The following is a 15,008-nucleotide window of genomic DNA, read 5'->3' on the forward strand; positions in this document are numbered from 1 at the left end:
GGGATGTTGATTCTGGTAGTAATTCAATCTCTAAACTGGAATTACACAATCATTTTCACCAATCTGATCAGATACCAAAATTGCTACAGTTTATTCTACTGCTTATTATGCAACCTTGCCCAGATTGGACTCAATAAATTCTAGTTGGATTACATTCTGTGCAAAAGGAGGACATTGTGCTGCTCGGTCATTTAATTTGAACAAATGCTTACTAGAAATTTATATTTGAAAATGTAAAATTTGTTGGTGGAGAGCTTGTTAGGGCACTGCAAATCCTGCAACCGGGCTGCTGTACTTCTTTATGTTTCTTGATCCTCTATGAACATAGATATAAATATATAGATAGATATAGAAAGATAGATTGAGTCTCAGCATACATTCATTTAAACTTAGTTTAATTTATTTTAACAGCAGGGAGTCAGAATTTTCCAGCCATTAGTTTACTTCCCAAATGCTGTAAATGAATCAGATTGAAACTAAGAAACAATAACTCAATCACAGCCTTTCATGTAGGTGGCTGGGACCCAAGAACTTCATTTGCTGCCTCCAGACAAATGTTTTACCAGGATACTGGATTTGAAAAAGGGGAGTCAGAACTTAAAAAAGACATTCTGATAGGGTATGTAGGCATGCTGAATAGCATCACAAGCACTGTACCAAATGACCACCCCAGAAAAACTGTTAATTAATATTATACTGTAAGTTTTTCTTTTTTATTACTTTATTTATATTTAGCAGTTATAGTATTCAAGCAAGATTTTACATAACTTCGTGCATTTTAGGATAACCAAAACAGACTTATAACTCTAACAAGCCATATATCAATTGAAGAGTAGAACAGTCTTAGGTGGGTGGGCAGAGAAATCACCAATAACTTAGCGAGTGAAGAATAACTGAACTCTGTATCCTACCTAGTGAGGTGTAGGAAAAGCTAAGTCAGGAGCCTGACCAGTAAGATACAGGCTGAGCAATTACAGGCCTGTTCCCAGCTAGAAATAATTGGCAAGTAATATCAAACACTGCTCCTTTCCTTATGGAGTTTGCAAATTTCCATCAAACAGTCTTGTAAGTTTGGGGAAAACTCAGTAATAGCAAGAACCACAATGATGGAGAACTTCTACTATAAGATGCTGTAACAGACACGTTGAACCAAGAAACAGGAGTCAGAAGCGCAAGCGCGCACACACACACACGAATATCTGCAGGAACACTGATTAGCCTAAGACAGACAAATACAGATTCATCAGGCAAAGGGCGGGAAAGAAAAAAGAGAATATGGAAAGGTGTTGGCCTGAAGGGGTCCAGTGATTGAATGAATTCAAAGAAGATCCCCTGTACCTGAGATGGTGCAGGAGATGGGAGTCACATAAAATATTAGAGAAAAAGAATTCCAGGTCCAATATACATCTAGGCATGGGGAAATGGAGAATAGCAGGGGGCTAGAGATCATTTTGAGTCATCCTGTTTGAAATAAAGATACATGGATGAGATCACACATTGAGAACAAGAAGAATAAGTGGAAAAGAGAAGTTGATGGAACATGAGAATCTGTGTAATACATCTTGGGTAGGTTGATTGGAGATCAGTATAGCTAGATGCAGTCTTTATAATTTTGCTTCTAAAACTGTGGTCTTACAGGAATCTGTTAAGAACATCAGATGTGAGAAACAAAGAAGCATTTAATCAGAACTTTTTGTGTTAATTGAATCACCAGGTAAATTTAATGCATTAGAATTTTAGAATTGTTACCATGCATGCTAGCAATCTAAACTATGAACTATGCATGTTACTCCCTCCATTAATTGCAAGCTTATGCAGCACTTACAGTGAAAAACTAACACTTAGACTTTTCATTCCTGATGTGTAACACAGTGACTGTAAGATAATTAATTTTAATAATTGTATGGATAAATGTAAAACTGGAAAAGAATGAAAACTGCAAGACAGCTATTTTTTTCCGTAAAGAAAGGAAATGCACCTTCAGTTGGCTTTGTAGTTCATTAAACTTACACCTTCTTATGTCTCTGTAATAATTTTCTTTTCCTTCAGACAATGCATTGAAATATTTTCCATCTTAGATACCATATCTCTTTTATGTGATTTCCTTAAAATAGGCAATCACAAATCTTTAAAGCTTATTTAAAGAAGGCATATGTGCAAGAACAGCATGTTGCAATTCATTCATTTTATTTTTAAATTTGCACATTTATAGAAATAAATCATCAGTAACAGTATTCATGGCATTCCTACATAGAAGGAAACATACTAACACTGGAAATTCAGTGTTATTAAAAGTAACCATTTCTATATTTTTATTTTATTTTCAACTGAAATCAGATGGCAGTTTTTGATGTTGTATAATTAAGCTTACAATTTGTAGAAATCCTCTTTTTTAAAGATTTATTTTTTATTGGAAAGGTGGATTTACAGAGAGCAGGTAGACAGAGAGGAAGATATTCCCTCTGATGAATCACTCCCCAAGCGGGTATCCCACATGGGTGCAGGGTCCCAAAGTCTTGGGCTGTCCTTCATTGCCCTCCCTGGCCACAAGCAGGAAGCTGGATGGGAAGTGGGGCTGCGGGATTAGAACTGGGGCCCATATGGGATCATGGCTTGTTCAAGGCGAGGGCCTTAACTGCTAGGCTATCGTGCTGGGCCCTGTACAAATCTTAATAATAGAATATTCTATAATCTTATATTCCCTAGAATCATTGATAATGATTTGTATATATTCATTAAATTTTTGTAAACATACAAAATGGTATGGCAGGATGGTATGAGTAAAACATTTTTCTTTACTTTTAAAATAAAAGTGATTTACATTTAAATATAAACCATCTATTTTGAATCTTTTTTAGACATAATCATATACCATTCTCTCTTAATACTATTATTTATTTCCTTTGGAATCAAAGTGTGTATCATCTTCTGTTCAGATAATATCACATAATTTCCTTTCTTCATCTGTGAAAACATGAAAAAACTTCCATATTGCTTTTGTCCTCACAATGTTTCTCTTTTAGGACTTATGCTTGCTTTAATTTCGTTTATTTTATTTTATTTTTTACTTTTCTGTTCTTCAGAGCTTTTTAAATTATTAAAATATCTTATTTCTTTAGTATTCTGTAGCCTTTCTTATCACTCCTCTGACATTTATCTCTCTTAAAACATGTAAGACTGAATATTTCTGTATTCATTGGATATCATTCTACATATTATTTGAGTTTGCAATTCAATTTTAGATTCTTTCTATTTGTGATTTACAAGAAATAATCTTTGTTTTTTATTGAAAAATATTTTAATGTTTTTGTACTTAGATGTACTGTGCAACCATGTTAAAATATGTCTTCAAAGATAATCTACTAATCTAAAAACCATTATAGATTAGCGTATAATGGCTTCAGATACAAATAATCCATGAGCATTAAACAAATAGATTCACTTACTATTTTTACAAGTAAAATATTATAAAATATTGGCATCAGAATGGGTCATCAAAATTGTTGAATTTGTTCAAATTCTCTTTGTCATTTTTTCTCTCTGCAGTTTTGATTTGTAAAAGAATATATCAATACTTCTGATTAAACACATTCCTGATATTATGATCAGCTGTTCTTTCCTTTTGCATAAAGGCTTCTTTCTTCCTTCTTAATATTTAGGCCTAAGATTTATACTTTTTAATAAGAATTAAACATTTCTCTTGCTTGCATGATTTCATCCCTTATAGCTATTCTTTTTTTTTAAAGATTTATTTTTATTATTTGGAAGGTGGATATACAGAGAGGAGAGACAGAGAGGAAGATCTTCCGTCCCATGATTCACTCCCCAAGTGAGCACAATGGCAGATGCTATGCTGATCCGAAGCCAGGAGCCTCTTCCGGGTCTCCCACGCAGGTGCAGGGTCCCAAAGCTTTGGGCCGTCCTCGACTGCTTTCCTGGGCCACAGGCAGGGAGCTGGAAGGGAAGCGGGGCTACCGGGATAGAACTGGCACCCATATGGGATCCCGGGCGTGCAAGGCGAGGACCTTAACCACTTGCGCCACCGCACCAGGCCCTATAGCTATTCTTTTATCTTCATTCATTCATTGTCATTTTTCTCAGATTTGTGTCACAGACATTTTCTCTAGGAGAATTTTGCTCCAGGAGAATGTGTGCAGAGGCAGGTAAAGATCCCACCCACCGTTTGGGGTGGCCAGATTCACAAGCACTTTTGAGGAAGAAATATCAAAGATGTTAGATGGATGGACAGGTTACATGTGGTAACAGCCATCATCCTTGAATTCTGGTAATGGTGGCACTGGAATTATCTTCAGTGGTTCCTTTCCTGATTGAAAATAAATATATCATCCTATATTTTGGAGAGGCTGTTATTCCTTTACATATTTAAGCACATTTTGTGACTTCTGAAACATCTAGTAGTATCCCACGAGTAGCAGACACAGTTAAGTTGGCTTGATCAGTTAGAATTAAATGGGTTAAAGACCAAGATGCAGGTACCTGATCCCCTACAATGGGATTTAGTGCCCTTGATGTTCCCAAGCTTTTTAGTTCAAAGGATAAGTGCATAATGTTAGAAAGTAGAACTGTTCCAATTTTTGACCTCACTTTCACATGGACATCAATGGGAGTTATAGCAATATACCAACAAATGCTCCATTCAGGACTGAAACACTCCTGTGCATCTGGGAGAGCTGAGTGCAGACAGCTCCTAGTTCTGTTGTCCCCTGCCCAGTACTGCTCTTCATCCTCCCTGGAGAACGTAGATGATGAAAGTTTGCTGCAATTAATTCCTTGTGTAAGTCCCCCATCTAAGTCTTTTTCTCATGGAAACAAGCTGACAACACTGTCTTCAGAGAAATGTGAATAATTTTCCTAATCTGTTAAACTTGCTCCTCCTGGTTCACAATTATGCCTCCAGCAAGCCCAGTAGAGATCTACTTTTACTAGAAAAGGGCTAATCTTCGTACTGCCAGTGACATTTAATATGGATTTTCTTTTTTCATGTCTGCAATGGAAAAGAACAAGCTTCTATCATAATAATAAATGGCAGAAATTATCCATCTCCTCTATTCCTACATACCTTTTCTCTCTGGTCCTACGTGCTGGCTGTCTCTCTCTCTCTCTCTTTCTCTCTCTCTCTATATATGTAGATATACATAGATTTATACATATATAGATAGACAGATGCATAGATATACATAGATGCATAGATATAGATACATAAATATTCGTAGATTTAGCACACTTGCCTGAATGCAAGCATCATTTTTGTGTTGATCCTTACTATGTTTGAGCATACCATTTAAACAGTTACCTTTATACTAGCTTCTTATATTAAATCCTGTTGCTGCAGCATTTGCTTCAATACCTAGTAATCATGTTACTATTCTTAATCAGTTACTAACTCAAATATACCAAAATGAACTTTTCAAATTAGAAAGATTTTCATAATTTAGTAATAAAAGAAACACCAATAAATATTCAAGCTGGATAATAGTACCCACCTCTTTAAGGAGTATTATTAAACTTCTCTGATTCTATAAAAATGAAATCTTTATTCATTTTCTCATGAGCATGGTAGATTATAAAATGCAGACACATATGTGGTGATCTTGATTTACTCTACTTCCTATTTTTAGTTCTCGTTGTTAGGGTAATGCTTTTCAACTTTTGAGGCACTGTATCATTTCTGAATCTCATGATGTAATCTATCAAGGGTGAGAGAGAGAGTTTGAATTTTTCATCTCTTGATAGAAGGAAATATTTGGAAAGATAAATCAGAAGCACAGACATAATAATTTATGTTTATACACAATTTAGGGGAAATCAGTGATACGGTTGATGTTGTGGGAAGCAAAAAGAGAAAAGTGCTCTCCTTTTGGTCGTTTCCTTGTCTTATTTAGTCTCCTATTGAGTATTTTTAAGCTGATCTTGAAAGTTTGTAAATTGCACAGGAATATGTGCAATAAAATAATTATGGTTGCTCTAGTAAGTGTTCTATAAGAAGGCAGAATAAAGTACTCAAAAGTACTAATACATGTTGAAATAATTTGGATTGCTTCCTTGTAACTGTGACAGAGCAGCAGTCTCCGATTCTATTGCCCACGCATGAGGGCAGCTTCTATACTGGCCAACCTGCACCACACTGCCACGTATACTTGTTGTGTATATTCATCCTGATGAATCCTTGCACCCCGTTGCATGTGCTTTCAACATGTGTGATAGATTCCATTCCTCTGAGATCGTCTCTAACATTCATCATTTTTGCCTATAGGGGCTAACGTATTTCCCAAGATGTTTCCCTGTTCCCTGTCGCTATCGTCAGAGAGGTCACTAGGCAGCCCGTTTGAATCCAGGTTTATTAGGATTGGAGGAGATTCATCAATTGATGGAAATATTGATGCAAGGAAAGCGGTGGAGGTGAAAAGGCTAACAGAATGTTTAAGTTCATTAGCAGACAAAAAGCACCCACAGATGAAAAGGCATAATTCAGTGTACTTCAAGCACCATTGAAGCATTGATTGCAATGCTGCTGCCAAAGAGTTTACAGTTAGAATTACAGGCACTTCCATGGACATCCAGAGAGAGATGATAATGCACTCTCTGCTATGGTAGCTTCTAGATTAGTATTGCAATTTCTCTCTCTCTCTCTCTCTGTGTGTGTGTGTGTGTGTGTGTGTGTGTGTGTGTGTGATTTTTTGGAAGGCAATGATATTTCTTCTTCTTTGGTAGGGGGATAAAAATTTTTACTCTAAATTGCCACATAGTTCTGGATTCAGAACACTGAACTAGCTGCAAAGTTTGTCAAGTATTGTTATTTTCTTTGACAATAGATAATAGTAAGTGAATGGTACTATCTAATCAGCTTCTTTGAGTATTTCAATGTAAGAGAGATACAGTATTGCTCATTACTGATGAGTCACACTATATGCTATATTAAAATTTGACTGTTTTATGTAAGCATCCCAGTGAAAATTAAGCTTCTAGGATAGAGATGGATTACTTTTTTCACGTATCTGTTAACATACCACAAGTCCATTCCTTTGAATATTGTATCTGCTCAAGAAGAATGGAGTTGCTTGGATTAAAACAACAACAACAACAACAACAGTGCTTAGTTCTGCAATTACTTTTGGTTGTTAAGCAGAGACTTGTACTTGAAAATTTTACTGCCAACATGGTTTTTCAACAATTGCATTTCCAGTGCTTCTTAATGCTGTTGGAACTTTTCTTTTGGCACACTTTCAAATTCACCAGGGATAAATGGGTAAGGCAACCATGTTCTGTAACATCTTAAACATAAATAAAACATGCCAAAAAATCATGGAACATTATTATTACGATAGCAATGGACTATAACAAATTGTTAATCTGTAGTTTTATTGAAAATCATATTGTTTTTACTCTAGAAAATTCAGCATGATATCTAAATTGATAGCTTTAAAAATCCTGAAAAATTATGATTTGGTTTTATGGAAATATTGTATTGTTCAGCATTATTATTAGAATAATGTTTTTTACTTCTCAATTTTTTGTAACTGATTTGGCAACAGAGTGAAACCGAAGGGTATGAAGTGTAAGGGTAAGTTCTGTGAAGAGAGGGCTTGGGAGGACTCTTGATTGTGGCTTCTCAGTTCTAGAGTAATGAGTTAAAACTGAGATTCCCTCAGGGCACACTTTAAAAATCAGGAAAAAGCTAATTACCTGTTCTTGCATTTCCACTCTCCATTTTTTTTTTTCTGAAACCAGGATAGTGATTTTTCTTTCTATTTTGGGATGGTAGACTATTTCAAATACAAATAGGCATATGCTGGTAGCAATGGCACACCACCAATTAAACTTGAAAAAGTGAGTGATGACCTAGCATCTTTGAAAATTAACACAAAGCAGTGTTCTAAATAAGTGCTGCCTGGCTCTGGAACTTGTGCATTGTGAGTAGGCGGAATGTGAAATGGCAGTGCTTTGTGCTGTCTGTGGATTGATAAGGAGAAAAACTAACAAGAGTATATAGTGGATTGAAGCCTTTTAAAAATTATAGACAATTTGCATTAGATATTGTTAACTAATTTATTCTTTCACATTTCTAAAATAAATTCTCTCTTTTTTTAAGGGAGTATATAGACTATAGCCAAATTCTGGATCCATTTGTTAATTTTCAGGTTGCTTTCTTTGTGATGTCCTTGACTAGAAAACAATCTGCCAGTTTTGGATTTTATTCCCTCTGCACCAAACCTAACATCCTGGCTAACCATCCAGAGAAAACATATTACCAGCTATAAAGGATTCATGAATATGTAGACTTAGTTCAATTTCACCCCCATTTAATCACTGTAGATCTAGTGCTTTCCCAATTAAATATCATGTCTATGGGTCTACAGGTGAATAATTTCTGTTGTCGGACCTCTGATACATTTATGATCGTGTGCTATTATGTACTAGCTTTACTGACGAATAAAAATAAGCCTCTCTGATCTACTTGGTACAAAGATACTCTAAGGAGTTTAAAGAAAATAGAATTAAAAGATAATGTGTTATAAAATGCTTGAAATTCATTCATCGTTTTTCATACTATGCATTTTGTTACATTTTCAAAGATCCTTATACTGAATTTCTAAACTTTCAGGTGAAAAAATTTATTTCTATTTTTCTAGAAATGTTTTAATATGCCCTGTTGCATTTAGTTCATACTATTTGTGTTCTCAACTCCAATTAGTATTTTTTAAAAATATTTATTTATTGGAAAGTCAGATATACAGAGAGGAAGATCTTCCATCCAATGATTCACTCCCCAAGTGAGCGCAATGGCCAATGCTATGCCTATCCGAAGCCAGGAGCCAGGAACCCCTCCGGGTATCCCACACAGATGCAGGGTCCCAAGGCTTTGGGCCGTCCTCTACTGCTTTCCCAGGCCACAGGCAGGGAGCTGGATGGGAAGCCAGGCTGCCGGGATTAGAACCAGTTCCCATATGTGATCCTGGTGTGTGCAAGGTGAGGACTTTAGCCGGTAGGCCATGCCACTGGGCCCTCCAATTAGTATTTATATAACCTAAGAAGAAATGCTTGTGTTGTAGATATTGTAGAAATTAATTTCCTTTATTTTGTTATACATATTAGAGTTTTCAAAAATACAGAATTATTAAAACATTTGCCATAAACCTCAATATTAATTTTTTTTGCTTTCTGTGGAATTACTCTTGTTTCAGTATTGTGTTCTCTTTTTTTTGCCAAATAAATATTCCATTGTCTGAAAATACCACACATTTTCTATCAGCATTTAATTTGTGTTCAGCTTGTGACTATTATAAATGAAACTATCATGAGCATTTTGTTCAAGGCATTTTATGAATGGGTGTTTTAATTATGTTGAATAAGCCAGCAGCTCATCAGGTGATCCAGCCGGATTGGAATGCCTGGGTTTGAGTCCTGAATCAAACACTGGATTCCAGCCTTCTGCTAGTGCATTTTTTGGGAGGTTTGGGGGAAAGTTGACAGAGTAATGACTCAAGGAATTGGTTTCTTCAGTCTGCATGATTTACCTCATGGATTTCATGGCTCCCTCCCTAGTTCCTATAAGCTTTTTGGGGGTGCGAAATAAACCAACAGATAGGCTGTCACGCTGTCTTATTATTTGTGTCCCTCTATCTGTGTCAAATAGTCAAAAATAGCAAAGTCGGTTAAAAAGATCTCGGGTTGAAAATGAAGTATTAAATAACTTTTAACATGAGAACAAATAGCAGTTATTGCTTTTATTTATGCAATGAAGAAAGAGCAAAAATTTTAGAAGTAATTCCTATGATCACTATTAAGTCTAACATAACTGAAAGTGATAGTAGTCATTCACGAGGTGCATGCTAAAATAAAGAAGAATATTGGATAAGTGCAGTTTTTAAAAAATATTTTAGTGTATTATTATTTTCTTGAAATATAGGATTCAGCATCATAAAGTACTCACCTAGTGTGGGCATTGTGGTCACGTAAGTTAAACTGTCACTTGAGATATCCAGAACCCGTATCCTGTAGTACCTACCTGCATGTCCTGGCTGGGCTTCCTGTCAGCTTTCTGTAAGCATGTCCCCCGGCAGAAAGCAGAATGGCATAAACTCTTGGGTTTTGCCATCTACATGAGAGACCTGTTTGGAGTTTTGGTTTCTCACCTTCTTCCTGGATCAACCCTAGCAGTGGCAGCTAAGGGGAGTAAAGCAACTCTCTCCCTATCTCTCTCCACCCCCCTCTCCTTCCCCCTCTCTTTCTTCCTCCCTCCCTCCCTCCCTCTTTCTCCCTCCCTCTTTCCCTCTTTCCCTGCCTCTCATTCTAACATTAAATTGAATAAAAACTCATTCGCCAAGTGGCCACAACAGCCAGAGCTGCACTGATCCAAACCCAGGAGTCAGGAACTTCTTAAAAGTCTCCCACATGGGTATAAAATCCCAAGACTTTGAGCCATCCTTCACTCTTTCCCAGGCTACAAGCAGGGAGATGGATGGGAAATGGAAAATAGAGCATGCAGCACATGAACTGGTGCCCATATGGGATCTAGTGCCACTGAGTCATTGTGCTGGGCCCATTTTGTGTACATTTTCAAGGATAACATCCAGCATGAGAAAAATATGAACTATTGGCATATATGTACAATATTTAAAATGAATTTGCCATATATAAAGATGTTGTTAAATATAGGGGCAAATTATAGCAACTGAGCTCTATTCATTTTAAACTAGCTTTAAAGTAATGTATCTGAATACCTTAGTATTTATTTGTAAAGATTATTTATAAATTAGAAGGGCCACATTGGGTGAGAGACAGAGGGTGAGAGACAGAGGGTGAGAGATAGAGGGTGAGAGCAGAGGGTGAGAGATAGGAGGAGGGAAGGGGAGAGAGAGAGAGAGCGAGTGAGTGCGCTTTCACCTGCACGTTCACTCCCCAAATGATTACAATAGCCAGGACTGGACAAGTCTGAAACTGGGAGCCAGGAGTTTCTTCTGGATTTCCCTCAGGGGTGCAGGGACCGGACACTGGAGCCACATTCTACTGCATTCCCAGGAACGCTATCAGTAACCTGGATTCGAAGCTGAATAGCTTGTGCATGAATTGATACCATATGGAATACCACAATGATAGCTGGTGACTTAATCTGTGTGCCAAAACAGCAGCCCCTGGACAGTGTATTTAAGAAAGACTAATTGTTTGCCCCAAGTAAAACGTTACAAGTAAAATAGTTTTATCTCATTGAAAAGTTGTGAATAAGTTCTGAAATTAAGTTTAGAAACTGGACATGTATTTTTTTAAAGATTTATTTATTTTTATTGCAAAGTCAGATATACAGAGAGCAGTATAGACAGAGAGGAAGATCTGTCTGATGGTTCACTCCCCAAGTGGCTGCAACGGCCAGAGCTGAGATGATCTGAAACCAGGAGCCAGGAGCTTCTACCAGGTCTCCCACGTGGGTGCAGGGTCCCAAAGCTTTGGGCCATCCTCTGCTGCTTTCCCAGGCCACAGGCAGGGAGCTGGAAGGGAAGCGGGGCTGCCGGGATTAGAGCTGGTGCCCATATGTGATCCTGGCACATTCAAGGCGAGGACTTTAACTGCTATGCTGTCGTGCTTGGCCCTGGACATGTATTTTTAACTATGCATATATTTCAGTGTCAAATCTAATTTTGAATGTGTGATTAATATGAAAATAACATTTAAACAATTCATAAGACTTTATGAAAAATCTATCTAAACAATATAAGTAGGAAAATTTCCCACAACTGTAGCTGTTTGAGACACATTTACTGTCACACTAAAGTTTTATGTTAACACTAATAAAAAGATGAAATTTTTATTTGTATGCATATGTTGATACATAGTCATTCTATTGAATATTGTTACCATATGTTTCCATATGTTCATAACTGTTTTCACGAAAAAGATAAGACGTATTTGAAGATACAGAACATATTTAATCATAATTATTGTGAACAAGTCCAAATTTATGTATTCGTACTTTTCTAATAGCTAAAGAATTAATTTTCCTTGTTGTCTTTAGATTTATTTAACCATGAAAGATGATGAAGTAATGATTGCCTACCTTTACATTATACATATGAGTGTCTGGCGTTTCTGTTTTTATTGTTGCTACAGTACATATACTCTGTGTGTGTGATGCATTAACATAATATTTTGTGTAAATTCTATTATGGCGTGAGAAAAAATGCTGTTTATAAAATCAGGCTGCCTACTTCAGAAAACTGACAGGTGATGAGATTTATCATCCTTCCTCGACAGCAAGAGAGTGACAGAAATACATTATTTTCTGAACAGTTTACCAAGGTGAAAAACAAGTTATGTTCAGGCCTCTGAATTAATAATCTTTAAGAAAAATCTAGAAAAACAGAATTTTGAATTTTGTGGCATGACAACTTCTCTAATAGCAAATAAGCTGTAATTTAATCACCAAATAGTTCTCTTCAAAAAATTTTAATTCCTACAAATGAGGGAGACCCTGCAGTATCGCTCTATGTCTGGATTAAGGCACTTAACACAGGCTTCATCAATTTTTTGCCCTAAATAGCAGGATTTTATTTTTCCTATGAGTGGATAATCTTCCACCATAAGCATGTGCATTTTATTTTCCTATTTATGGACATGTTGGTAGATTGCAAGTCTTACATCTTGCGAAGTGTGTGCCCAGTACAGAGATTGCTATGTTATAAATAGTGATTAGTGGCACCTGGAAGCAGTTAGGAGGAATAACAAGATGCTGGCTAATGGGGCTAAGATACAGACAGAAGACATCAATGGTGTTCTACAGCACAGGTAGTGAACATGACCTTTTACATATTTCTGCTCAAATAGGAGGACTTAAAGTTCCCAAACATAAGCGAATGACAAGTGGAGGAGAATGTTGGTTGTCCTGATATGGTCAGTATTCATGGTTTACATTTAATGAAATGCCACATTGTATTCTATAAATATATACAACTATTAGGTCTTAATCACTGTTTTTAAAAAATGTTTAGGGGAATGGAAATTCTAACAAACCTGATTTGACCTCCACACATTGAATGTATTTTTTTTAATTAGACTGTACACCATAAACATGTATAAAGTTACAAAATAGCGTCAAAATTTTTTAAAAATTGGCTCATTTTACTGACAGGTTACATTTTGTTATTAAAGTTTATCTTATCAGTCATTTGCCTTATAAGTTCTAAGTCATTCCATATATGAATTATAAAAAAGTATATGTGATGCTGCTTGAGAACTCAGAACCAACAGGATGTATTTTAAAAATATGTAAAAAATGAAAACTTTTATTTCTTCATTTTGAAGTCAGAGTTACAGACAGGGAGAAGGAAAGACAGAGCCAGAAAGAGCCAGAAAGAACCAGAAAGAGCCAGAGAGAGAGAGAGAGAGTGAGAGAGAGAGAAGAGAGCCCTTCCATGTGCTGGTTCACTCTTCAGATGGGTGCAGTTGCCACCAGTGTGCCAGTTGCAAGTCAAAAGTCAAAAGCTGCATGGATGTCTTCTACATGGGTGGTGTGGTCCAAGCACTTAGGTCAGTTTCTGCTTCTTTTCCCAAGAAATTAGCACGGAGCTGAATTGTAAGTAGAGCACCCTCTAACAGGATGCCAGATTCACAGGCAAGCATTAACCTCATTAAGCTGCAATGCCAGCCATTATCCATAATACATTTATAAGTTAATAAATGCCTGAGATAGGATAGAGAATATTGTAAATTAATAACAAAAGGATAGATTTTCAGTAAAGGATACTTGGACTTTGATAATATGTATGTATGAATGTATGTAAATGTATGTACATACATAATTGGACCCATATGTCACTCTCAGTAATGAAAATCAATTCCAAAGGAATTACAAACCTATATCATACAGAAAAATATTGACATTAAATAAAACCATAATGAAAAGCTGTTGATTAACCAAGATTTCATGAGATGAAGGTAGTTTGAATTGATATATACAGCTAAGATCTAGAATGTAAACAATGTTGAAATAATTGGAAACTCTGAATAAAACAAAACAGCTTTAAAAACCAGCATGAGATCAGTAACAAAGTTACCAGTAAATTATACATTTAAACATTAACTTCCTTAACAACCAGGAAAAATTCAATCATGTAACCAGCCAATTTTCAGTTAGTTTTGACTTATGCTATAAACTTTTAATCCTGCATACTTATCTTGCACTGCGCTTGGCAAGTAGTAAAAGTTCAAAAGAAAGTTCATATAATAAAGAAATTTTTCATGCATCCAGAAAATACACTGGTGATTCAAAATTTTTCTTGAATTTGGAAGGATGGATTTCTTTCTTTTTTTTTTTTTTGGAGCTCACAGATAAATCTAATATCATGTCAAGTGCATGTTTATGTCCAAATTAATATTTTGTTTCAACACTGCTTTATTTTAAGGGACTTTTCCCACAAAGCCCTTAAGCTGTGCAACTTGGTACTGAAAATGTAAGTGAATGTAGATTAACCAAATCTCCTGTGAATTCTTTAAACTTCAATAGTTTAGGTGGGAAGATACAAGTTCAATGTTTAATAAAATTACGGAACTGAATTTCTCTGAAATAGTAATATTATAATAGTTTGTTTTTCTTGAATATTCATCCAGTTTCAGATACTGCTGTAAATACTTAGTTTGTGTTAATTAATCCTCTTAAACAGACTAACTAGAGGAAGTATTATTATTATTGTTATTCTTATTACCAGTATTTAGCGAATGGGGAAATTGAAGCCCAGTGTGGTTACTTTACTTCTCTATGTTTACAGAATGAGTAGTGAAGTGAGCCTGAGTATTAGGCAGTTTGGTCTCAGAGCAAGTGCTTATAATTGCTCAGAAATTGCATTTCTGCCATTCTGCCTCCATAGTGAAAGTATTGATGGCATAAAACAGGTGGGTACTTCATCTTTACCCTTACTGCTCTAGGCTGAAGGGCTAAAAATACACATGAACAAACATAAACCCAAGACAAAACAAAACAAATGCAGCCATTTGGATAT

General features: G+C 35.9%; 1 long non-coding RNA gene across 1 annotated transcript; it reads left to right on the forward strand.

The window, feature by feature from the left end:
• Positions 1-771: 771 nt before the first annotated feature.
• On the forward strand, positions 772-14,234 carry LOC121146349. The gene is made up of 3 exons (XR_005882205.1): positions 772-851; positions 4,488-4,493; positions 14,224-14,234. It is a non-coding gene; the product is annotated as an uncharacterized LOC121146349 (long non-coding RNA).
• Positions 14,235-15,008: the final 774 nt, after the last annotated feature.

The sequence above is a fragment of the Ochotona curzoniae genome, unplaced genomic scaffold (genome assembly GCF_017591425.1).
Source record: "Ochotona curzoniae isolate NIBS_2020 unplaced genomic scaffold, NIBS_Ocur_1.0 scaffold_4505, whole genome shotgun sequence".
Classification (NCBI taxonomy): domain Eukaryota; kingdom Metazoa; phylum Chordata; class Mammalia; order Lagomorpha; family Ochotonidae; genus Ochotona; species Ochotona curzoniae.